The sequence below is a fragment of the Schistocerca cancellata genome, chromosome 4, assembly GCF_023864275.1.
Source record: "Schistocerca cancellata isolate TAMUIC-IGC-003103 chromosome 4, iqSchCanc2.1, whole genome shotgun sequence".
Lineage (NCBI taxonomy): Eukaryota > Metazoa > Arthropoda > Insecta > Orthoptera > Acrididae > Schistocerca > Schistocerca cancellata.
This window is the reverse complement of record NC_064629.1, coordinates 418,689,738-418,717,660: the sequence shown is the minus strand read 5'-3', so window position 1 is coordinate 418,717,660 and position 27,923 is coordinate 418,689,738. Positions and strand designations below refer to the sequence as shown.

General features: G+C 42.2%; 1 protein-coding gene across 1 annotated transcript in view; it reads right to left on the bottom strand.

Moving 5' to 3' along the window:
- LOC126183408 (calcium-dependent secretion activator-like) overlaps positions 1-27,923 on the bottom strand; it is a 1,473,721-nt gene that overhangs the window by 1,294,385 nt on the left and 151,413 nt on the right. The gene's annotated exons all lie outside the window — the stretch shown is intronic.

Here is a 27,923-nt window from a genome sequence, read left to right as displayed (position 1 = left end):
CCAGCAAATTCATGTATTCTTCCCAAACTTTTAATTTTTGTGTCTTAAGTGGTTCAAAAAAATGGTTCAAATGGCTCTGAGCACTATGGGACCTAACTGCTGAGGTCATCAGTCGCCTAGAACTTAGAACTACTTAAACCTAACTAACCTAAGGACATCACACATATCCATGCCCGAGGCAGGATTCGAACCTGCGTCCGTGGCGGTCGCGCGGTTCCAGACTGTAGCGCCTAGAACGGCTCGGCCACTCCGGCCGGCTTTTAAGTGGTTGATTTTTTTATTATTTAATGTTAAAGACTAGTTAATATGTATTCCTGACTGAATATTTCGTGGTAAATACTTAATTACATGTAATGAGTTAAAAATGGCCACAATGTTTTTACCTCAGTGACAAAAGAAAAAAAATGGCACTACGAGATGAAACGAGCATGTAACTGGGGTGAGAAACAGTAGAACAACGAAAGTGCTTCACGAGCACAAGTCGGTGGGTTGAAGGAATACTTGATTATGGATGCATGAGGATTCATTAGAACGAAGTCTTGTAAGAGGCGTGTTTTCTTTTTATGTAAATATCGAAGATGTTCCCAGCCATGTGATATGTAGACAGGCATTTTCATGAAGCAAACAAACCCCTTTACTGAGCTTGTCACGCCTTTTGTTTTGGATTAGTCGACGCAAATTAGTTAAGGTCTCGCAAGACTTGTTCAAGACGTGTTGTAAGGAGAGACCAAACCCTGCAACACACCGATTTAGACGAGGTTCAGCATAATAGTCGGGGATCACTCAAAAACGTTCCTGTGTACGGTTTGGATCACTAGTGGACCGTTTTCGAAAAAATCGAGATCAAATGTCACGGCACGTGAAAGACTTGTCTTCCTAATCAGAATTAAAATTTATTTAATTTAGAATAACAATAACCAAATTTCATGATGGTGTTCATTCTCTAGACAAAGAGTAAGAAATATGGCGAGCAATGTGATTGTTTCTTATCGCACAGCCTTCGCTCGCCAAAATCATCTAACTCGGTGTCGTTATCTCCTGCCGTAGAAACGATTTTAAGCGGAGTATTTGCCTACGCTGTTTAGTACTTTTGATCGTTATTCTGTGTAAATTGCTGAAAATTAAAACTAGTTAAGAAAAAGAAAAATTAACTGCAGCTTATCTGCCCTGGAAAGCCGAGTCTTCCCCTTTCTAAAGAAGAGAGCTTCTTCCTTAGGCATTTAACACTTATAAACCAAACCGACTTATTAAAAAAAAAAAGTTGGCCGAGGTGGCCGAGCGGTTCTGGGCGCTACAGTCTGGAACCGCGCGACCGCTACGGACGCAGGTTCGAATCCTGCCTCGGGCATGGATGTGTGTGATGTCCTTAGGTTAGTTGTCCGCAGCCCGTGGTCATGCGGTAGCGTTCTCGCTTCCCACGCCCGGGTTCCCGTGTTTGATTCCCGGCGGGGTCAGGGATTTTCTCTGCCTCGTGATGACTGGGTGTTCTGTGGTGTCCTTAGGTTAGTTAGGTTTAAGTAGTTCTAAGTTCTAGGGGACTGATGACCTCAGAAGCTAAGTCCCATAGCCATTTGAACCATTTTTAAAAAAAACTGGGTCTTAAACTGACTGTGGGCTGAACCAAAGATCTGACACACATTTTTCCTTTATAAAATTGTATAAACGCTCTCTTTATTTGAAACAAAACTTAGAGCTGTTCTCGAGAAATACCATTGCTAAAACAATGTTTGCCCCCTGTAAAGGCTAAATTGCATCCGAAATTATAGTCGACAGACATTCTTTCACGTCACACACGCCAGAGCTACACAGGAAGGAGCGAGAGCGAGCGGGGGTCGAAGACGGTCGGGATAAAACGTAGGGAATGGAAAAATAAGCTCGTTGGAGACTATGTAGTCTAACATCTTCTTTCGCATAATGAAGTTTTTAGAAGCGGAAGTCTATATCACCAGCCCTAGTCAGTGAGATCTTGAGGGCGTGTTGTGACATACACTGAGGCGACAAAAGTCGTGGGATACTTCCTAATATCGCGTCGGACCTCCTTTTGTCTTGCGTAGCGCAGGAGCTCGACATGGCATGGACTCAACAAGTCTTTGGAAGTCCTTGCAGAAACACTGACTCATGCGGCCTCTATAGCCATCCATAATTGCGAAAGTGTTGCCGGAGCAGGAGTTTGTGCACGAACTGATCTCTCGATTAGGTCCCATAAATGTGCTATGGCATTCATGTCGGACGATCTGGGTGGTCAAATCATTCGCACGGACTGTTCAGGACGTTCTTCAAACAAATCGCTAACAATTATAGCCCAGTGACATGGCGCATTGTCATCCACAAAAACTCCATCGTCGTTTCAGAATATGAAGTCCATGAATGGCTGCAAATGGTCTCCAAGTAACCGAACATAACCATTTCCAGTCAATGATCGATTCCGTTGGACCAGAGGACCCAGTCAATTCCGTGTAAACACAGCCCACACCACTATGGAGCCACTAGCAGCTTGCGCAGTGCCCTGTTGACAACTTGGGTCCACGGCTTCGTGGGGTCTCCAGCACACTCGAACCGTACCATCAGCTCTTACCAACTGAAATCGAGACTCATCTGACGAGACCACGATCTTCCAGACGTCTACAGTACAGACGGCATGGTCACGAGTCCGAGGCGGCACTGCAAGCGATATCGTGTTGTTAGTAAAGGCACTCTTATTGGTCATCTGCTGCCATACCCCATTAACGCCACATTTCACCTCACTGTCGTAATCGATACGTTCGTCGTACGTCTCACATTGATCTCTATGGTTATTTCACGCACGCTCTCAGTCGTTAAATGAAGGCCGTCTGCTACTCCTTTGTCCGTGGTGAAAGGTAATGTCTGAAATCTCTTATGATCGGTACACTCGTGACACTGTGGATCTTTGATTACTGAATTCACTAACAATTTCATCTACATCTACATGATTACTCTGCAATTCACATTTAAGTGCTTGGCAGAGGGTTCATCGAACCACAATCATACTATTTCTCTACCATTCCACTCCCGAACAGCTCGCCGGAAAGACGAACACCTAAACCTTTCTGTTCGAGCTCCGATTTCTCTTATTTTATTCTGATGATCTTTCCTACATGTGTAGGTTGGGCTCAACAAAATATTTTCGCATTCGGAAGAGAAAGTTGGTGACTGAAATTTCGTAAATAGATCTCGCCGTGACGAAAAACGTCTTTGCTGTAATGACTTCCATCCCAACTCACGTAGCATATCTGCCACACTCTCTCCCCTATTACTTGATAATACAAAACAAGCTGCATTTTTGTGCACCCTTTCGATGTCCTCCGTCAATCCCACCTGGTAAGGATCCCATACCGCGCAGCAATACTGTAGCAGAGGATGAACGAGTGTAGTGTAAGCTGTCTCTTTAGTGGACTTGTTGCATCTTCTAAGTGTCCTGCCAATGAAACGCAACCTTTGGCTCGCCTTCCCCACAATATTATCTATGTGGTCTTTCCAACTGAAGTTGCTCGTAATTTTAACACCCAGGTACTTAGTTGAATTGACAGCCTTGAGAATTGTACTATTTATAGAGTAATCGAATTCCAACGGATTTCGTTTGGAACTCATGTGGATCACCTCACACTTTTCGTTATTTAGCGTCAACTGCCACCTGCCACACCATACAGCAATCTTTTCGAAATCGCTGTGCAACTGATACTGGTCTTCGGATAACCTTACTAGACGGTAAATTACAGCATCATCTGCGAACAACCTAAGAGAACTCCTCAGATTGTCACCCAGGTCATTTATATAGATCAGGAACAGCAGAGGTCCCAGGACGCTTCCCTGGGGAACACCTGATATCACTACAGTTTTACTCGATGATTTGCCGTCTATTACTACGAACTGCGACCTTCCTGACAGGAAATCACGAACCCAGTCGCACAACTGAGACGATACCCCATAGGGCCCCAGCTTGATTAGAAGTCGCTTGTGAGGAACGGTGTCAAAAGCTTTCCGGAAATCTAGAAATACGGAATCGACTTGAGATCCCCTGTCGATAGCGGTCATTACTTCGTGCGAATAAAGAGCTAGCTGCGTTGCACAAGAACGATGTTTTCTGAAACCACGCTGATTACGTATCAATAGATCGTTCCCTTCGAGGTGATTCATAATGTTTGAATACAGTATATGCTCCAGAACCCTACTGCAAACCGAAGTCAATGATATAGGTCTGTAGTTTGATGGATTACTCCTACTACCCTTCTTAAACACTGGTGCGACCTGCGCAATTTTCCAATCTGTAGGTACAGATCTATCTGTGAGCGAGCGGTTGTATATGATTGCTAAGTAGGGAGCTATTGTATCAGCGTAATCTGAAAGGAACCTAATCGGTATACAATCTGGACCTGAAGACTTGCCCGTATCAAGCGATTTGAGTTGCTTCGCAACTCCTAAGGTATCTACTTCTAAGAAACTCATGCTAGCAGCTGTTCGTGTTTCAAATTCTGGAATATTCCATTCGTCTTCCATGGTGAAGGAATTTCGGAGAACTGCGTTCAATAACTCCGCATTAGCGGCACAGTCGCCGGTAACAGTACCATCGGCACCGCGCAGCGAAGGTATTGACTGCGTCTTGCCGCTTGTGTACTTTACATACGACCAGAATTTCTTCGGATTTTCTACCAAATTTTGAGGCAATGTTTCGTTGTGGAACCTATTAAAGGCATCTCGCATTGAAGTCCGTGCCAAATTTCGCGCGTCAGTAAACTTTAGCCAATCTTCGGGATTTCGCGTTCTTCTGAACTTCGCATGCTTTTTCCGTTGCCTCTGCAACAGCGTTCGGACCTGTTTTGTGTACCATGGGGGATCAGTTCCATCTCTTACCAATTTATGAGGTATGAATCTCTGTTGCTACTATATCTTTGAATTTGAGCCACATCTCGTCTACATTTGCATAGTCAGTTCGGAAGGAATGGAGATTATCTCTTAGGAAGGCTTCAAGTGACACTTTATCCGCTTTTTTAAATAAAATTATTTTGCGTTTTTTTCTGGTGGATTTGGAAGAAACGGTATTGAGTCTAGCTACAACGACCTTGTGATCACTAATCCCTGTATCAGTTATGATGCTCTCTATTAGCTCTGGATTGTTTGTGGCTAAGAGGTCAAGTGTGTTTTCGCAACCATTTACAATTCGCGTGGGTTCGTGGACTAACTGCTCGAAATAATTTAGGACAATCTCTGAAGATGTTTTCTGCCTACCACCGGTTTTGAACTAGTATTTTTGCCAACATATCGAGGGAAGGTTGAAGTCCCCACCAACTATAACCGTATGAGTGGGGTATTTATTTGTTACGAGACTCAGATTTTCTCTGAACTGTTCAGCAAGTATATCATCGGAGTCTGGGTGTCGGTAGAAGGAGCCAATTATTAACTTAGTTCGGCTGTTAAGTATAACCTCCACCCATACCAATTCGCACGGAGTATCTACTACTGACAGACACAAACACTCCACAACCAATTCTGCCTACTCTATCTTTCCTGAACACCGTGTGAGATTTCGTAAAAATTTCTGCAGAACTTATTTCAGGCTTTAGCCAGCTTTCTGCACCTGTAACGATTTCAGCTTCTGTGCTTTCTATTAGCGCGCTTGAAGCTCAGGGACTTTCCCAGCACAACTACAACAATTTACAACTACAATTCCGACTGTTCCTTGATCCAAGCACGTCCTGTATTTGCTATGCACCCTTTGAGATTGAAGCCCACCCCGTACTTTCCCGAGGCCTTCTAACCTAAAACACCGCCCAGTCCACGCCACCCAGCCTCCGCTAACCGTTTAGCCGCTAGCTGCCCTTGTTCAAAATCTATTAATTCCTGTGCTGCGGCCACAATCACGTCGGAAACCTTGGCACGTGAACCACCTGAGTGCAAATGTCAGTCCTCCAATGCACTGCCCTTTTATACCTCGTGAACGCCCTATTACCGCCATCTGTATATGTGCATATCGCTATCACACGTCTTTTGTCACTTCAGCTTATATCACCCAAGTCAGTCCCTCATTGTTCATCTCCACCTGCTTTCTTAGGACTACTATGGGCAGCCAGTGTATAATTATTGCATGTGAGTTATTTCATAAAGATAGGATCGCCAGTGTGAGACTATTTGAAGCTGTCTCCCCTGTCTTGTTAGTATTCAAGTAGAATGTGTTTCGCTTCCTGTACATCACCTTCTTCTGCAAAGAAAGACTGACTGACGTCATCTGCATACGCCTGAAGCGCAGTTTTGACTAGACGGAATGTAAATCTAATCAAACTATGTTATAGTTTACGAAGAAGTGGTTCGATGGTAATTTACATACATACTGAATTACGGCCGGTATTCTTGCTTGCGACGTCGTTAGATGGTTTGGTTAGCTTGGAACCTTGTTCGTGAATCACATAAGTAATTTCATATTAAAGTAATAATAGATGGATGGATTTGGAAGGTTCTCATGGATAGAAGAACGTATGAATATTCTCTTCTGTCAAAAGTGTGCTGTAAATCTAGAAAAAGATGCCGTGTAGAGTGATTTATTTGTCGATCAGGAGATATTCACTAGTCACCTACAGATTACGAGTATGTCTATTTCAGAACATCCATACATGGAACGTGTCTGTGTAGGTCCAAGCAATTAGGGTAAAAGAAGCGACATTCTAGCTTTAACAGTACGAGTCAAAAGTGTAAGATCCACACTTAGTAGTGTTACAAGGCGATAATATAGGCTAATGTTCGGGTGGGTTTCTTTGGTAATTAAAACAGTGACCCTTTCAGTAAACACTGTAGGTGGAATGGTTGACAGTTAAACCTCCAAAGTCCACTTCCACGATAAGCCTGAAAGAAATTTAGTATGCTGGATCATGTGAAAAATGGAGCAGGGTAATATTCGCAGTTTGATATCTTCTGTGATAGCTCGCGTTGGAAATATGTCACCACCACAACTGCATCTAGATTAGGCAGGATATAAGTATACGCAGGGACGAAGGGGTAAGTATGCCGCTATGTATCAAAGAAGTGGAGTACTTTGACTGTAGCTTGTCACAGCAGTTAAAGTTGCGTGTCTGATGGCTGTGGGCAAGAATGCAAATAAAATCGTCGCCCATGACAATCGCTGAGCGTTAATTATTGGTTAAAGATGTTATGCCTCCTTTAAAGATATTACAAGAGGTATCGCGGGCCTGGGATCCAGACGGGGCGTACGGGTTCAGTAGTAGTGGGTTGTTAATTTAAATGCCGTGGGACATACCGTCGGAAGGAGCGCCCTAGGGTTGCATTGAGCGCTGTCTGGTTCAAAATGGTTCAAATGGCTCTGAGCACTATGGGACTTAACATCTATGGTCATCAGTCCCCTAGAACTTAGAACTACTTAAACCTAACTAACCTAAGGACAGCACATAACACCCAGCCATCACGAGGCAGAGAAAATCCCTGACCCCGCCGGGAAGAGCGCTGTCTGTACATGACGATGGTTTCTGCCTTATCACCAATGTTTATTGTGGCTTCATATCCTAGTATTTCGGCTACTACGGGAGTGATACGTCCACATCCACAGCCCATAAATATTGCTTAAATGTAAATATTAGATTTAAGTTCAAGGTGGTATTTAAGAGTTCTCGATTTATTTCTCCTTGACTTTTGACCCAGTTATTGCGGAATCGTAAACATCAAGTTGGAAAGTGTCCACTTAATCTCATGTTGAGTTTCAGAGCTCGTCTGCTATGGATTTGTACAGCTGTTGGCCCTCATTGTTCATTGCGGGTTCTAAATGAAGCTGTTTTGCTGTTAGCCTTAATGGCCCTTCTAGTGCATGACAGTTTAGCTCTTTTTCTTATGATTCTCGTTGCTACTTTGACGAGCGTTTGGTTGTGGCTTTAGGGGGATTAATTTGTCACACTTGCAAGATAAAGATCCTAAATTTGGTTCCGTTAGCGTTAGGTATAATTGTACACTAATCTCGGACGTGTGTAACGTACCATTCCGCAAGTCGAGATGCTGCGAGTTGTTGTGACTTGGACGATGCTGGGGATGTTGAGGAAATGGAAGTACCTGTCGTATGGGTGTCATAAGAAAGTGTGGAGCGTCCAAGGTGTGAGTGTGTGTGTTAGAATTATTGGTACTTGACTTGAGCCGGCGGCTTTGTCGCCGTAGGTCATATGAAATTATTGACTCGTAGAAATTTTGCGCTGCAGGATTTTGTATTTCTTATTTCGTTACTCGGCCTAGGGCACCGAGCTCGCAAATGATCGTTTCCGCACACGCGATACAAGTGCGAGCCTGGTAGTCGTAAATAATGAGAGCACGGAAACTTGCTAGAGTTAGATAATAGGTGGTATGTTTCGTCAATTCCATTCTCAACACACGGACCCCGGTATGGTCGTTAAAGCGGTGGTTGTTTTGCCAACGTTCTTTTAGAATCACATATAGGTTTCCGCGTGTGGCCAGGGTCTGTTAAGTATAATGTCCCCTAATCGGGAGCAGGCCTAATGCTGCATAAGTAAGCGTGACCTTACTTACTTCTCTCGAAGACGTTACAAAATCTGCTTCCCCATTAAAAGGGAGACAATCAACGTCTACATCTCCATATATACAACACGCACGCATACGTCATCGTAAATCCAATTAACTGTGGTCGCCAAGTCACTACGCAATCCAGGGACCTCTTCGTCTCGCAAACCTATGAGTCAGTATCGAAGACGTCTGTCGTTCGTAGCCAAAAGTGAACTGAAACACAACTTACTTTTCCGCGTTAACATTTCCATGGTGAGCGCAGTTGGGTACTTACAATCAGATGGTCCTATCTGCTCAACGTAACCGCTCGGTGTGCACTGCGTACCTGTCAACAGCGTGGCTCCGCAGCACGGTGTCCGCTCTCGACCGAGGACGGAAGTGGTTGCGATTTCACTCATACACACGGAAGTAAACTGCGGTCTGAACGCAAGCCTTAAAGCAGCTGGTCACCGTTTCAGTTAAGAAGGGTTATCGTCCAAGTATATATGCGACGGATCTAAATCAGTAATTGTTTGATTTTTCGAAAACGATTCTATTGCCAGCCTGATATATCTATTGCCAGGCTGATATATATTATATAAATAAAACTTCCTTATTTTTTAGTGTCATAACGATTCAGTATTGTCTGAAACTTATTACTACATCACGGCCTTTTACCTCAGTTTTTTCGAAAACGGAAGGTTAGTGACCTAAATTCTTTCAGAGGAGCTACTGTCAAGTAGTCACAGACTAGGAGGCCTAAGTGTGTCAAAATCAATAAGTCGCGTGTCTGGCCCCTCATTGCCATTATTGATGTCGTTGCACAGAAAAGAAAGACAAGAAACATACCCTACGTACGTCAAAATACAATGTAAGCTGATATTGTTGGCTTGAACATTTCCTTCTTTGGCGATGTCGAATGCATCTTTTCCACGCACTGTTTCGATTCCTGTGTAACGTGAGCCACCCATATTTATTTTACAGTAACAATGAAGATTCGACTGGGAGAGCGATGTGTTGACCCCATGCTCTCCATACTGTATCCCCCTGATTTAACTCATTTAATGAGAATTTTCAACTTTTTGCGGATAAGATTAATAGGCTTAGTACTAATGACACGATTTTAAATATTGATTCTATTTTTATATTAACTTGCATCTTTAGTAGCTTGCATATCTGACAATTGCTGCCCTGATCCTGTTAAGAAATATCAAAAATTAAAATTTTTAGATTTTTCCATTACTGCCTGATATAAAAATTTTGCATGTGTGAATGGAAAGAAATTATGGATGTTGTATAGTTTGTGTATTTTGTTTACTGGTTTTCGCCTTACGGTGTCGTCGTCAGACAACTGACTATCGTATTCCAAGACAATGACATGGTGGCGAAAAACCTGGAGAAAGTTGTCGTAATCAAATGGTATGTTGCTAATTCTCGAAGTAAAACTCATACTTAATACACTGTTAGAGACTTGGCAGTAATTCCAATAATGTTTATTGCATAAGACCATTACACTATATAAAGGCAAATTCTTGAAGCAAAATTCACCATACATAATTCCTCATGAAGATCTACTTTTTACACTAGATCTACAAATACATCTATTCTCCGTACGCCACTTTGTGATGTGTGTTGAAGCGTATTTAGTGTACTATCATCATCAGTTGCCACTTTTCCAATTCCTATCGTGCATGGTGCGCGGTAAGAATGGACGAGCTCGAATTTCTCCGATTTTAAAATCGTTTTGATTGCATGAGGAGTGTGTGGGAGGAAGTAATATGGTCATCGGCTGTCTTGTAACGTGCATACTCGGAACTTTGACTGAGAACGTTTCCATGATAAACTAAGCTTCTTTTGTAGCGCCTGTCACTGGAGTTGGATAAGCTTCTCCGTGATCATATCGCATTTTCGAAATGAACTCATCTCCAATGCCATTGCTCTTCTTTAAATAATCTTAAAAGGAATTATGACGAAACGCAAAGCTGCTTTTTAATCTTTACTACCTTCCTCATTAATCAATCCTACCTGTTATGACTCAGGACTAAAGAAAAATACTGTAGTTTTTGGTGTTCTACTTCATACATGTAAATCATCTGATGGATATCTGATGTTACTCATAGTTAATGATGCTATACAAGATGTCCTATTTATCTTGACCTCCCTACAATACTTTTTGTCCAGTAGGAGAGTAAAAGAAGTATGAATGAGATGTTGAGATGCTAGGGAGACATAACCAGCATGACTGCTTTCCTTATAACTTCGTTCATCTCAAAGATATAAACAGCATTGCGGCTTTTTTAAACAGGTACCTTTCTTTTATTCAGCAATTCACTTCCTCTCCTCACGACTTGTTCGAAAACGTATTACAGTTTACTGTTCGCCTGAAAATTACGTTAGTTAAAACATTACACAAAACTAACTTTGACTCTCCTGTACTAGCACACTGCGTAGGTACTCAGCGTAGCATAATTCGCCAACTTGCTGTTGTTAACTAATGCACACGTAAGGAAAATTCACACCAGTATTCAGTCAGTCGTTTTTCTGTCTAAAGCCTGTATGAGTACAATATACACCAACGACGAAGAGGTAGAAACTCTGTCATTATGGAGATCGTAAGTTAGCAGAAAAGTAGCTGCAGTCGTGTTTCTTATTTACTCAAAAATTTACTCAAAAAGTTATTTGGGGTTGTGAAGATAAACTGTATATCCTGTATATAGAAAATCAACGTAAGTACAATGTTCAGTTTATTGTTAAGTACTATTTTCATTGGTTAAAGACTATTTATTAACTGCACGTTTGGTTTAAATAGTGTTGCGAGGTAGTTATATGACTATTTAATGCATAATGGATGTATAAAACACTGACTTTAGAATTAAAACGAACGAAGTAAACCGCAATTAGAGTCTTGATTTTAACACTTATTTAGATTCTCAATCCTCAGAATAACTACCAGTGTGGAAATTGACACCATTCAAGAAATTTATCATGGGAGTGAACGTAATTGCAAGTGAAATATTGCAACGACATTCTCGCAGGGCTTTCGGTAAGATTGGTACAACCTAGAGGAACAAAGTCCCTGTAAATAAGTACGTTCGTTTAACGGTTTATGTCACACACTTGAGGAAAGATACACAGCCACAACTACATAGTACTGAACAATATAAAATGAAAACATGGTTTAATCCCAACAATAACAACCACGGTGGCAATTTCTTACCATTGAAGAAATTAGACGACGAACCGAATATTAGTTTGGAAGACATTCCACTCGGTAATTTGTCAGTATTCTGGGCACTATTTACAAAATAGATTAAAGAAATCGATTTGCAACGTGAAGAGCAAACGAAAGCAGGCAAGAAACTAAGACAAGAGCTAGAAGATAAATAAGCAGTTATAGAAACAACAACATACGTATAATAAGTTTACGAGAGAAAATACCGGTGCAATGAAAGACATGGAACAGACAGCGTATGAGGTAACAGGCTTCGGAGAGGACTAGCTACATCTAGTATCCGATCGCTGGGAGCAAGTAAAGACATTTTCAGAAAAAGCAGTTATGGATAGCGCACCCAGAATTCCTCACAAGGTTACAAGGAAAATTAGTAACAATACATGGTTCAGACACTGGAGGCCTCATGGAGGAATTAGATCACCTTGAGAGCCTTGACTTTGTGCACCGCACATGGAGGAGGAGGAGGAGGAGGATATTAGTGTTTAACGTCCCGTCGACAACGAGGTCATTACAGACGGAGCGCAAGCTCGGGTGAGGGAAGGATGGGGAAGGAAATCGGCCGTGCTCTTTCGAAGGAACCATCCCGGCATTTGCCTGAAGCGATTTAGGGAAATCACGGAAAACCTAAATCAGGATGGCCGGAGACGGGATTGAACCGTCGTCCTCCCGAATGCGAACCGCACATGCAGGCAAACGAAGGCCACTAAGCAGCGTGGAACAAATAATAGAGAACGAAGTAGTAATGGCTACAGATGACGACAACGATTTCAACGAAGGAAGTGAGAATCTGTCTCAACTTTTCGACAACAGAAGAGAAGGGGAGCAGAACATGGAGAGCCCGCATCTCGTGGTCGTGCGGTAGCGTTCTCGCTTCCCACGCCCGGGTTCCCGGGTTCGATTCCCGGCGGGGTCAGGGATTTTCTCTGCCTCGTGATGGCTGGGTGTTGTGTGCTGTCCTTAGGTTAGTTAGGTTTAAGTAGTTCTAAATTCTAGGGGACTTATGACCACAGCAGTTGAGTCCCATAGTGCTCAGAGCCATTTGAACCATTTTTTAGAACATGGAGAGGCGGAATGCGAATGGGCGTACGTGAAAAGGAGAACGAGATGAGTAAAACAGCGAATAGTTCTAGATGATGTTCAATCGACAACTACTGCGAATGAAACATTGGGGCGTTTTGCAATGTAAATGCGGATCAGGTTTAGGCAGTTGGAGTTAATCACTCACAAAGTAGATAAGCTGGATTAACTGAAGCCTTCGACACCACTTCGCCTACTCACAACCAGACGCTTCTCAAGCTAGCCTAAGCCTCGGGCTGCACAACCGCTCATTATGTCACCAAAATTAATATTTCGTATTCAAATTCGTTGGCTTCACCAACTGATAACTAAATGTTAAGTGTTGGAATTGGATGTCAAAAGTGCACTGCAATCCTATATTCTGGGAGCAATACGTGTATATGTTGAAGGCAGGCAGACAGTTTCTGAAGGTGCCGTTGAGTGGGATTAGATGAGTTAATACCGTCATCACCAACATCCAGCCCGTAAGGATGTTCAAATGGCTCTGAGCACTATGGGACTTAACTTCTGAGGTCATCAGTCCCCTAGAACTTAGAACTACTTAAACCTAACTAACCTAAGGACATCACGCACATCTATGCCCGAGGCAGGATTCGAACCTGCGACCGTAGCGGTCACGCGGTTCCAGACTGTAGCGCCTAGAACCGCTCGGCCACTCCAGCCGGCGTAAGGATGTAGCTGCTGGTTATCTGTGTAATCGTAGCGCAGCCATTCAAACAGAATATGTTTTCAGGAGCTCAGTTATGCATCCCAGTCATTCCAGAATGAGATTTATATCGATTTAGCGTAAGAAACTGTGTCAGTCAGTCAATGATCGAGAACCTGCTCATCCACTTCACCAGTTGAGCAGAACGACATGGTCATACCGAGGCGACCACCAAGGGCGCAGGCACAGACGGGGCGCAAAAACTAGCCGAAAAAGAAAGAAAATTCGAATGTCATTAGAAATTAGCCCGGAGAGGTACGTCAGTCCACTTGCTCCATGTATTCCTATCTCCCGCCCGCGCTAAGAGGCCTTCCTCTTGAACGGAGGCTGTAAACGAACACTATTGCCACAGCGTCATTTCGTCCAAGAAGCAGCATAAAGAAATTACTATCGAACAGGTGCCACATGCGCTATAAGCCAACAGTGCACTTCGTACACGCATATGCTGCCTACACAGCTAGCTCGTATTCAACAACGGAATTTTTGCTGCAACTTCGCTACGGCATTTTAGGATGTCAAAGGATGGTGAGTGGGTGCTGAAGCAAATATGCTACCTGATCGAAGGCTTACGATTTCGGCCGACTTCCGCCAACTGATGACTGGAGTGAAACAGTTTAACCTAGAGTGCTTCAAATTATTTGATGAAATGAAAGTAAAATGGGAAATAGATCTCCCATATAACACACCATTTCATCTCACTTTAATATTCTCTCAGGAACGCCTATAGAGAGATTTTTTTAACTTATGCAGCAGATTTTGGTGTAAAATATAGCAGAAACCTCAATGCAGCTATCCTAGTTCACCAAACAGCATAACTGAGATTCCATTAGACAGCGTTGATGAAAAGCACTGACACAGTTTTCTATATGAGTGTTTGGAAGGTTTCTTTTTCTTTTTTTTTCCAAAGTACGGTTTACGATACGATTATCGAAACCTCGAAATAGCTTTCAGTATATTTATGAAAACTCCAGTGAGTAAAGCATCATGTCAAGGCAGTTACAGCAAATTAAACATGATGAAAGAACTACTTACAGTCGACATAGAATACGACACAGTTGCTGAATTTGACTTGACTGACATAACCAATGGAAAGAAATGAAAACTACATTGTAGTAAGAACTTAATGTGTCTCACAGTTTAATGAGTCAAACTTCCTGGCAGATTAAAACTGTGTGCCGGACCAAGACTCGAACTTGGGACCTTTGCCTTTCGCGAGCAAGTGCTCTACCAACTGAGCTAGGCACGACTTACGATCCGTCCCCACAGCTTCAATTCTGCTAGTACCTCGTTTCCTACCTTCCACTTTTAATCTGCCAGGAAGTTTCATATCAGTGCACACTCTGCTGCAGAGTGAATATCTCATTCTAGTTTAATGTGTGGTTTCTACGTAAATCTCTGTCTTAGCATTACATAACCGATCTGAAAATATCCAGTGGTCCCAGGTCTCTTCCACGTATACAGACTTCGTATATGATTCTTAAACCAAGTGTTGACAATGATAAAATTATGCTCTGTGCAAAACTCTAGTATTCGGCTTTCTGTTTCATTCATTTCCCCCAGTCCATCTTTTCCCACTATTTTTCAATCTCTTGATTTTCCTACTAACGAATTCAGAGTCACATCACAATTAAATTTTCACAGGTTTTAACTATCTGGATAATTTTCTTACCTCATCATACACCACATTACCCCATCCCATTTTGTGTTGATAACCTGGTACTGACCTGACCAGACGTCCTGTTCTTCCTGCTGCGGCACTTCCCTAATTCCCGCTATATCTAACTTCAAACTAGCCATTTACCTTTTTAAGTTCTCTAACCTAGCTACCCGGCCTGTAAAATGTCAAGGCACTACAGTGTTACGTCCTCTGCTTGAGTATTCCTGCGCGGTATGGGATCCGTATCACATAGAATTGACGGAGGACATGGCAACTCGCTTTGAGTTCTCGCGAAATAGGGGAGAGAATGTCGCGGACAAATATTTTTTTTGAGACCACCTACAATGGGGGGCAACGATCATCTTCATAAAGTAAGAGAAATGAGAGCTCGCACGGAAATATTTAAGTGTTCGCTTTCCCCGCGCGCTGTATGAGAGAACGATAGTGAAATAGCTTGAAGGTCGTTCGATGAACCTGCTGCCTAGCACTTACGTGTGAACTGTAAAGCAGTCATGTAGTTGTAGAAGTAGGTGAAGAGCAGTCCCCGTCCACAGATCTGAATGGGGTACTCTTTCATTTCTGAAGTATTTTACTCGAGAGAATACCTTCATCACTTAACCACCCAGCACAGCGGCATGCTCTTGGAAAAAAATAACGGCTGCAGTTTCCTCTTACTTTCAGCCGTTCGCAGTACCAGCACAGCCGACCATGTTGGCTAGTGTTAAATGGCTGGATCAGTCATTCATGTAGATTGTTGCCCCTGGAACTACTTTAGGAATCACGGTTTCGTCTGGCCTCTTCACACATACTCCTCCGCTGTGGTTGTATTTTCGTTATGGTTATTTGTACAGTTTCGTTTATTATGGTCATTCGAAAAGAAATGAGCCGAAGGCTGTTAAATGAAAGCCGCTGAAGGGATTGTAATGACATTGCCTACGGCAGAAGGTGGCGTCCCTGTAATAGGGCTGAGGCCCCAAACTCGCCACTAGAGGGACTTGGGGCCGTACCCACCAGACGACAGCGCGAGCTCGTGCACGAGTCGACTTTCCAAAGCATCAGTCGTGCTGAAAACAAAGAGATGTAATCTTCCAAAGAAGAACAAAAGGGTGTAGTGAGTTTCCTGACAGTGGAAGGAGTGTGGGGAACGAAAATGTATCGAAGAATGGTACAAGTGTACAGAGAGCACTGATTATCTCTTGCAATTCCGACGCGCAATCGGACTTCTGAGGCTACGGCTCCCACTGTAACTCGCCGTTCTTCGATAATGAGGGCGTCCACCTCCTGGACAATGCTACTGGCGCCGGCCGCGGTGGTCTCGCGGTTCTAGGCGCGCAGTCCGGAACAGCGCGATTGCTACGGTCGCAGGTTCGGATCCTGCCTCGGGCATGGGTGTGTGTGATGTCCTTAGGTTAGTTAGGTTTAAGTAGTTCTAAGTTCTAGGGGACTGATGACCACAGCTGTTAAGTCCCATAGTGCTCAGAGCCATTTGAACCATTTGAATGCTACTGGCAATGCGGTGTGACGTTCCAGATCGCCCGTCAGCAGCCAACGACATCCGTTAACCCTTGAATCGTTTGTGCAGCGCCGTAACCCTTCCAACAGACATCCAGTGCGTTTTGTACACATGTGCCTTTCTTCGATGAATTTCCGTTCTCCGCGCTCCTTCCACTGTAGAGAAACCCACTATACCCGTTAGCTAATGTTATGAAACAACTCTTTCTCTGTTTTCAGCACTACTGGGAGCAGTGGACAGTCGAAGCGCGCACGAACTCCCTCTGTCATTACGTCGGTGTGGGCCCGATTCCCTCTAGCGTCAAGTTTGGGGCCTCAGCATCCTTATGAGGATCACAACTTCCATAGGCAATGGAATTACAATGTTACAATCCCATCAGCTGTTTTCATTTTACAGCCTGCGGCACATTTCGTTTTTAATGACTAATATAAGGGGCAATCAAAAGAGAACGACACAGATGGAAAAAGTAAGTAAACTCTCTATTATTTCAAAAGTAACCTCTACAACAGTTAACACATTTATCCCTTTGTGAGACAAGAAGATCAATGCCTATATGTAAAAATGTTTTAGGTTGGCTACGGAATCATGATTGTACCTAGGCGTTCACCTCTTCGTCAGAAGCGAATAGGAGGCGATCCAAAAAATGGATATCGTATGAGGAGACATCTGGACTGTATGGAGGACGTGTAACGGCTTCCCAACGAAACTCTGCAGCGTAATCGAAACAATTTTAGCAACATGTGGACTCGCCCACATGTCTCACAGTGGGATAAATCTACTAACAGTTATGGTGATTAATTTTGAAACAATAAACACTTTACTTACTTTCTTCCGTCTGTCTAGTTTTCATTTGACTGTCGTCAGCAATATCTCATCTGAAAATATTTTCCAGTAACGGTTAAAAAAACCTACTGTACAACTCACAAAATGTCATAAATCTATGTAGAAAAAAATGAAAGAAGATATTTTTGCAGGCGCACGGGTGTGTGTGTGTGTGTGTGTGTGTGTGTGTGTGTGTGTGTGTGTGTGTGTGTGTGTCTGTGTGTGGAGGGGGGGGGAGGGGGGGGGGAAGAGAGAACGCAGTTTTCCCAAGGGCGCAGGTCTACCTCGGTACGGCTCTGCTGAATGGTAGAAAGAGATCTAGAACTATCTGCTGATAGTCAGGAACAGGGGAGTAAATATATTAAACCAATAGTTAGATGGATTGTGGACAAAGTTAAAGTTAAATTAGAGGACATCAGTGATGTGCTGATGACAAAGAGACCATCTTTGAGACAGCCCTCCATTAAAGGCTTGCAAGACGCGAGGCAGTAGATAATGAGATACGGCACATGGTTCAGAAAGATGTGATGGAGTACACTTGCAGTTACTACAACAAGTTTTATAGTACCAATATCGAAACAACAAGGTTCAGAGGGTCTCACACTAGATGCGAGGAAGCAAACTTGAGTTATAGTTGAGAAGCACAACAGACCAGAACTGATGAGCTGTTGCAAAGGTTCCATACGGTACAAGTATCAACCAGCCTTGACCTCTCATCCAGTTATTAGCAGGTGATAGTCACTCCCATGTGCAGCCGTACATGGCATTCCACTACGAGCGAGGAATCTATCAGTGTGGGCATTCTAAGAGAAGAGCTATTATGCGAGTTCACAGTGTATGCACGTAACCCGATACTGGTCTTAATGGACAGTAAGAAGCACAATCAGTTGTTAGGGAAGGCAAGAAGGCATTAAAATCCATGGTGTAACTAACATCTTACAAAGTTCATATTTGTGCAAAGTCAAATCTGGACAAAGTCACATGAATTTCCTGAGACAGGCATTCTATGATATCCTGAACATAAACTAAGGAAAAAAATGGGGAAATTGTATAATACACATACAAACATGAGGTAGTCCTATCTTGGAAGGAAAGGAGTGTTGGTTAACTGGACAAATAACGAGACAAACGACTAGTGAGGGTGCATTCCAAAGAATGAAATGAAGATAATATGGTATGAACCCTTGAGTCACACACATTCTGTGGCACAGAAGTGTCGTGGCTACTTACACAGGAGCTATTTCATCCCGGATTTGCTATGCAGGACATGTGAAGTGCTGTACCAGCACTCTAAAACTCAACACTCGTGAATCAGTTGGCGATGCTCAGAATCATGTCCAAATATGTTAGGTAACTCGCCGATTTATTCAGATAGCTGCCGAGAAGTGTGCGTAATCACGTATCTACCATACTGCGTGGGTGGCATTTCTGACAGTGGTGGCGAAATCTATTCCTTCAAGGAATATCGAGTATTATTGGTTTTTCCATCTTAAGAGTGCTGCAAACGACATATCAATCAGTTTAACGCTTTCCTATTCAGACTATGAAAAACCTGTACCAAAGGTTAAATATTTGGAGAAAATAATACCAAAGCAACTGAACACAGATTAGTGCATGTACAAAACAATACGAGATAACTCAATGCCGTCGGATATAATCATCATATCTGATTGGGTTATTTACTTATAGCATTAGAAATATTAGTTTCTAAAGCAATGCGAAACCAGATTATCAACATCAAAACATTCGAAATAATGTCCTTTCACGGCAGCGGGGCTCATAAACTCTTATGACGAAATGAACAACAATGGTACGACAGTCCGTTGATTCTGTTGTCTGTGGGCAGAGATACTGAACTGTCACAGCCAAAGAGTTTCCTGCGCTACAGCAGAGGTACACAGACGTCCCGGCAGGTCGGCATATCATGACTTCAACTCCATGCTGTTTTATGACTATAGGAACTGTTTGGAATTTTATGTCCCGTTAGGTAGGAAAGAGTTAAAGCCAAGTTATACTCCAGCAAGGAACATTTTGCCACTCGACTTATTTTTCCCCAGCAGTTATTTGATGGACATCAAAATAATAAATATAACTTTGTTTTCATACCTTTCATAGAACCTAAGCGTGTTTGAATTTTTTCAGCCCCACATCCCACAATTAGCCCCCAAAACTCGATTTCCTTATACTGATGAAGCAGAGAATCACGATGAGATGCACACAGCTAAAAATAACCGCAGCCGTTTTTGCCAACCCCAATGCCGATTTTCTTAAGCATCCCAAATTAAATGTCGGTTTTGCGTTGTCTGGTATGACGAACAAGAAAAATTCATAATTTTTGGGGACAACAGCACAGTACAGTATTATATGAAGATAAAAATCGTTCATAATAAAACTGCTAATAAAGTCGACAAATCCCCGTGTACATTTGCGTGTATGAGGCTTCGTCACGAAGTACTGTATAAGGAATAGAACGACACGGTTCAGTTTCCTCATCGGTTCTGGGAAAGCTGGGCTCATTTTCAAGTAATGACTGGTGTGGTACACAGAAAATGATGTAAGGCTGACTGTTGCACATTATTAAAATCCATCTTTTCTCTGGAACGTGGAAAAGCAGAATAATATTGCTAAACGGAAAAATGGGAAAACAGAGCAGTTTAAATGGCGAACATGTAGATAGTCAGTTTAAGTAATCAAGATAGAACTGAATGGGCTGTCAAATATGGTGACTTCATTCATGCAACTACTGCTTCTGTAAATCAACTTTGAATTACGTAAATTATAAACAATATGTCTTAGATAATTTACTACTGAAAAACTAATCAGAGCTTTGTTTTCTCACATTTTATCATCATCAGATTGTGCACGTGTAGTATATTTGTGCATAAACAAAATACCAGCTGTAAAGCAGACAAGCTACGTTATCTGTTGCGAGTTACAAGGTCTACAGTATACAACAAGCTTCAGTTCAGTTTTAGCTACAAAAAATACGATTACTTTATAATCAGCGACGACGTAACTAATTGATTGCAAGAAATAACATCTAGTAGCAACTTTGATTCGAAGACGAGAAAACTGTTACTGTCACATGGAAAGGGTGGTAAAGTTTACGAGAACGTACTGTGTGCTGGTTTGATGTGGAGCTGGCGACGACCACGCGGCGGACTGGCGACCCGCACCGCACGGAGGAGCCGCGCATGCGCACTACTCGACCAGTGAGCTGACTGCGCGGCCGTGCCGAGATATCCATCCCACTCCACGTGAGCAATTCTAACTCTTCTATGGATAAGATTGGAAACGGGGGATACTCAGCTTTTTGCCCATCGTCTGGTTATTAAGGACTGACGAGCGATTTCCTCCATTTATGTAGATAAGTGCCAACCTTCCTTATAGACAGGGACAGGAAAAATTCGTTTTGTGTTATGGCCAATTTAGATATTTTTGGTTAATTTCGGTGTAACTTCTTAACAATTTTTCAATTTGCTCCCACTTTTGATGGAAATTTTCGCCAATTTGGGTGGTAATTTTTTTTTTCCTTCCCGGTAAATGATAATAGCCAAACAGTTGCAGGATGAAGATTTATTGAAATCCTTGACCACGGTTTCGGTACATCTAAATATACCTTCATCAGAATCAAAACTACACTAAAATCACATCCTGCAGTGGATATACATAAAACAATCGTGCCAAAGGTATATTTAGATGTACCGAAACCGTTGTCAAGGATTTCAATAAATCTTCATCCTGCAACTGTTTGGCTGTTATCATTTACCACGAAGATTTTCAATAGTTGCTGCTTCAGCCATGTTTAAAATTTTGTGGTAGTTTTTGCCAATTTGGGTCGTAATTTTTGTCAATTTGATGTTACTTTTCACCGATTCTGGTGCTACTTTTGCCAGTTTTTTTGCCATTTTCGGTGTTTTCCAGTATTACGTTGAAAATTAAAATATGCCTATGAACTACAGTATATTTATTTATATCACAGATCACATTTTTTAAGTTATCGAAAGAAAACAAAATTATTTATGTTAAATCCATTAAAACTAATCAATTAAAGGAAAAATGAATCTGCAACCTTACACTGATGAAAGGTTTTAAAAGAAAGCATTGCGTTGACTTCGAAGTTATTTTCTGAGTCATTACGCTGTTAATCCATCAACACTTAACTCGAATATAAATACGACGGCCCGGAGACTATATTTTTTAATGGAAGACAACTTGCCTTCGGTACAACACTAAATATTTGACAATATCCACATTTCCAGTTGTCATAGAAAGTTGCATTTCCACAAAATTATGAAAGCATATCTATTCCTTCAGAATATCTGCGCGGTTGAGACCTACCATTCCTGGTACAAGTAACAGACTCTTTGCCATGCCAGCATCAATAGAGTTCATCATTATCATCCTATGGTAGAAACAAGAACTCAGGGCTATGAACAAAAATGTGCACAGATTTGTTCAGATGGTTCAAATGGCTCTAAGCACTATGGGACTTAACATCTGAGGTCATCAGTCCCCTAGACTTAGAACTACTTAAACCTAACTAACCTAAGGACATCACACACATCGATCCCGAGGCACCATTCGAACCAGCGACCGTAGCAGCAGCGTGGTTCCGGACTGAAGATCCTAGAACCGCTCGGCCACAACGGCCGGCTGCACGGATTTGTGGCCATAGTAATGTGACCCTACTTCGGAGGTGCTGTCTAGTGAACTTCAATGTTTTCTTAGCATGTACCTGAAGTATTTACCCTTTCATATTTCTCAGAGGCTTATTTGTTTCATCAATAAAAATTGCTTTTCCGTCAATAATGAAACAACTGTCAAACTCTCTTAACTTAGAATAGAGGTAATAGTTTTGACGGCCGCTAAACTGTTACCGGAAGTGCGTTAGAAGCAGTGCAGTTTCGTTTCACACCACATCTAGAGCCACAGTTCTTTAAGCGGGAAATTAACTGTCATTTTAAAATTATACACGAATACAATCGCGGAGAAAAATAGTCAAAATCCAATTTAAACATTCAGCAACAATCAGTTATCAGTAATTAGCAAACTGCTCAGATCAACGGTATTTTTACTCGGGATCGGGGAAAATGCCAAATTCGCCGCCGATTTCGCGTTATATCGCTAAAAACCGCCGATTTAGCAGTATTTTTCAGTGTGCCGCATTCTCGAAACTTTCCTGTCGCTACTTATAGACCACATAGATTTAACTCTGCTGTTCTGTTCGAGTCTGTATGAGTCGAAAGGTATATTCTTTTATTATCTTTTATGTATAGTGACATAATTTGTGAAACTCACCTACTTTGTCAATAATTACAAGAGCTTTTTCTGAAACAAAAATGTTTCCGATTGTTAAAATAATTTTCTCACAAACGATAATTACTAAGCATGTAATGTATGTGTCAATACAGACCAAAAAGACGTCTTCTTACTTTACTGTGTGTCATTAGCATCTTTTGTAGATTTACTGCCCTGTCACATTTGCATGTTTAGTTTCATTTAGTAATGCATATTTTGTCAACAGCTGTCTTTATTTACATTATTACTCACATGAAATCCCATTGTCAGAGAGTTCTATAGGTTTTCCACCACTGTTGTTATTTAGTTTGTGATTACTCACCACGATCAGCAAATCACTATTTGATGCTGATACATAAGCGATTGTTGGTGCGTCTGACAGACAAACTTTCTCAATGTGAAGACCATATGAGCAGGGATTTTAAAGTGAGTATTCTTACGATCACCATTCTGTCAGCAATAACCGAACTTTTCGTCTACGAAGTCATGCTACAGAATTGCAGCAACATCCGCTTCTGAAGAACAGACGTCTTTCTGCAACCAGCATCATCAAGAACACCCCTGGAATTACGAGATATGCAACCACCAGAATAACTGGTATAAAAATTTATTTGAAGCAACTTTTCGTACAACTGAAAACGATATTATTGGGGGTGACAATTTTTTTTTCTTTTTACTGGTATGCAGTGTGAAACCGAAACTCACTGACAAAATTTCTGAGGTAGCATAGGCGTATCTTCTGAGTATTTTGATGTACGGATCCCATTGTCTCCGGCTATACAATCACTTCAAACCTGGAGAGCCATGGAGTCCTCCCTAAATGGTTACTGATTTGTTCAGGTAGACTTCACTTGATTGTTTTATGAGGAGACATTAGGTATGTACGTATGAGAATTGTTACACGTGAGAAAGTGGACAGCTTCTAATTTCATAGAGAAATGGAAACATTACGGAAAGTTTGTAGTCTAGAAATGAATAACCGATTCCACATCTGATCTTCAATGTTCATCGAGTAAGAAAGTTGAGAAATCCCTTTACCATCTTCACCAATTACACTATGTCCACTTATGTTTCCATCACCGCTACCGACGATGTGAATTCATCTTTCATGATGAAGTAGCAGTCCACGAGCCACAGTTTACATCGAAAATATGACGTCACGAATCTGTTGAAGTCTGTAGGAGCCGGTATCCACTGTAAGGTTCCACACTGAAGAAAGTCTGGTGCCTATTAGACAGTGTTACGACAGCAGGAAAAATTGTACGGAGGTAAATTACTGTGTAGACGTATTCTTCGTGAAAGGCTTGAAGGGATTGTTGACGTATGGGCAACTTACTGAACAATTCCGGATGTTTTGTAAGAATTTAAAACGATTCTTCCGGCCGGAGTGGTCGAACGGTTCTAGGCGCTTCAGTCTGGAACCGCGCGACCGCTACGGTCGCAGGTTCGAATCCTGCCTCGGGCATGGATGTGTGTGGCGTCCTTAGGATAGTTAGGTTTAAGTAGTTCTAAGTTCTAGGGGACTGATGATCTCAGATGTTAAGTCCCATAGTGCTCAGAGCCATTTGAAACATTTAAAACGGTTCTCAGTTCATCTGTCCGTATAGTATTAGCTCTTTTTCCTTAAAATGAACCGTGTGAGGTATTGTTTGCCTTGGAGGTAAGGAATGGTCCAGTCCTGTACTAATCGTCTCTTCGGGTCACGGATTCCTGAGAAAACAGGTTCACTTCTGTTGCCAAATGTAGTTTAAACGTTTACACTTTTACGCAAGACATAAATCGGGTGTCTATATAATTTAGGCGCAATGACTTGATATAACAAAAAATCGAGAACAAGATTCTCCGATAACTGTTTGTTGTCCGTCGTAATCGTTCGTCGTAGCAAGCTGCTATCAGTTTCATTGCAACCATGATCTGTCGTTCAGCCACACAGAAAGTAGGATAGCGTTATTCAGTCATGCTCAAGTGTCTCTGGCAGTTATTAATGGTGTCACATTTACGAGACTCCACAATATGAACATGTGAAGTCGACTGAAAAGTTGTCCGGCATTTTCATTTAGTTCCGCTAGCTGTGGTTTATATACACATCAAAAAAAGTTTTGCATCACCTCAGTTAATAGAGTTCCGGAATCTGATCAGAAAATTGGAACAGAGATCAACATAAACATCATTTCCGCCATTTTCATTGCTAATGAAAACCACATATTGCATGTTGTACCACCATACAGCAAGACCTTCATAGTTGGTGGTCCAGACTGCTGTACACACCCGTTCCTCTAATACCCATTAGCACGTCCTCTTGCACTGTTGCATGCCCGTATTCGTCGTGGCACACTGTCCACAAGTTCATCATGACACTCTTGGTCCAGACTGACCCACCCTCAACGGCGATTCGGAGTAGATCTCTCAGAGTGGTTGATGGATCACGTCGTCCATAAACAGCCCTTTTCTATTTATCCCAGGCATGCTCGATAGGGTATATGTCTTGAAAACATGCTGGCAACTCTAGTCGAGCGATGTCGTTATCATGAAGGATGTCATTCACAAGATGTGCATGATGGGGGCGCGAATTGTCGTCCATGAAGACGTATGCCTCGCCAATATGCTGCCGATGTGGTTGCACTGTCGGTTGGAGGATGGCATTCACGTATCGTAAAGTCGTTACGGATACTTCCATGACCACCAGCGGCGTACGTTGGCCGCACATAATGCCACCCCAAAACCTCAGGGAACCTCCACCTTGCTACACTCGCTGGACAGAGTGTCTAAGGCGTTCAGCCTGACCGAGTTGCCTGCAAACACGTCTCCGACGATAGTCTCGTTGAAGGCGTATGCGACACTCATCGGTGAAGAGAGCGTGAAGCCAATCCTGAGCAGTCCATTCGGCACATTGTTGGATCCATCTGTACCGCGCTGCATGGTGTCGTGGTTGCAAAGATGGACCTCGCCAAGGACGTCGTGAGGAAGTTGCGCATCATGCAGCCTATTGCGTACAGTTTAGTCCTAATACGACGTTATGTGGCTGCACGAAAAATATTATTCAACATGGTGGCGTTGCTGTCAGGGTTCTTCCAGGCCATAATCCGTAGGTAGCGGCTATCCACTGCAGTAGTAGTCCTTGGTCGGCCTGAGCGAGACGTGTAATCGACAGTTCCTATCTCTCTGTATCTCCTCCATGTCCGAACAACATCGCTTTGGTTCATTCGCAAACGCCTGGACACTTCTCTTGTTGAGAGCCCTTCCTGGCATAAAGTAACAATGTGGACACGATCGAACCGCGGTATTGACCGTGTAGGCAGGGTTGAACTACAGACAACACGAGTCGTGTACCTCTTTCCTGGTGGAATGACTGGAACTGATCGGCTTTTCGACCCCCTCCGTCTAATAGGCGCTGCTCATGCATGGTTGTTTACATGCTTTGGCGGGCTTAGAGACATCTCTGAACAGCCAAAGGGACTGTGTCTTTGATACAATATCCACAGTCAACGTCTATCTTCAGGAGTTCTGGGAACTGGGGTGATGCAAAACTTTTTTTGATGTGTGTATTTCGCAACGCACTTGGTTTACCAGTAAGATACGCTACTGCTAGTTTTCATATTATTCTGGATTCTTAGATTTTGGCCTGGCCATGTTTGTTATCTCCGATTTGCAACTCATTAAATTGTATCCATGTGCGTTCAGAAAATAAACAGAGATTTTTATCATAAATTATCGCATATTAGACTTCTCAGTCGGGCAATGAAATCTATGGCATTGGTTTTTTATGTGTGTAAATACCAGCGACAGACTAGTTATTGTATTGATACGACATCCCATGTCCTGAGACCAGCACCAATACCACGAGACATTATTTCCGTATACAAGTGTTAATATATGAACGCAAGCTTGGTCTCAATATTCTTCGCGGACTGTAATTTTTCTGGATTTGTCCGCACAATATTAATTTTCAACTAGTAGAAGAGAATACTATTAGAAACAAGTAGCTTAATAATCAAATATGTCTAATGATACAACTTAGAAATGTAAAATAGTGAACCCCAAAGCAATCGTTCCAGCAGGATGGGGAAGAGAGTGTGTTCAATAGCTGTGCAGTTCATATCAGGACATATTTCATCTTCATGGAGTTAAATGACTTTTAGCAACAGCAAAAATTATGAGATACAATTGTTAAGTGAGATCATAGGCTTTTTACACTTTTTACCCTTTCAAAATCCACATACTCGGAAGGTATGATTTGAATGGAAGACTTAAAACTAAAATAAGACGCGTACAACAGCTCATAATGTAAGGGCACTGAATTGCGCTCTCATTATACTATGTAAGAAACGAGACAATTGTGATTATCATAAATAATTTTTAGTAGTCAGTTAACTCTTATTAAAGGGGTGCAGCGTAAATGTGACACGTACTGGGAGTAGAAGCAAAAACAGTCCATACGTCGTTCGGAGCTTATCGATACAATAGAATATCCCTCAGCGGGTTCCAGAAACTTGTGAAACTCGTGCTGGGAATAAAGATGTTAACTAAGTTTCATGAAATCTGTTCAGAGCAATATAGTGGCCGAATTGGTAGAACGCACAACATCTAATTGCACATTGTTGTTATTGTGGTCTTCAGTCTAGAGACTGGTTTGATGCAGCTCTCCATGCTACTCTATCCTGTGCAAGGTTCTTCATCTTCCAGTACCTACTACAGACTACATCCTTCTGAATCTGTTTAGTGTATTTATCTCTTGGTCTCCCTCTACGATTTTTAACCTCCACGCTGCCCTCCAATACTAAATTGGTAATCCCTTGATGCCTCAGAACATGCCATACCAGCCGATCCCTTCTTCTAGTCAAGTTGTGCCACAAATTTCTCTTCTCTCCAATTCTATTCAATACTTCCTCATTAGATATGTGTTCTACCCATCTAATCTTCAGCAGTCTTCTGTAGCACCACATTTCGAAAGCTTCTATTCTCTTCTTGTCCAAACTATTTATCGTCCATGCTTCATTTCCATACATGGCTACATTCCGTACAAATACTTTTAGAAACGACTTCCTGACACTTAAATCTATACTCGATGTTAACAAATTTCTCTTCTTCAGAAATGCTTTCCTTGCCATTG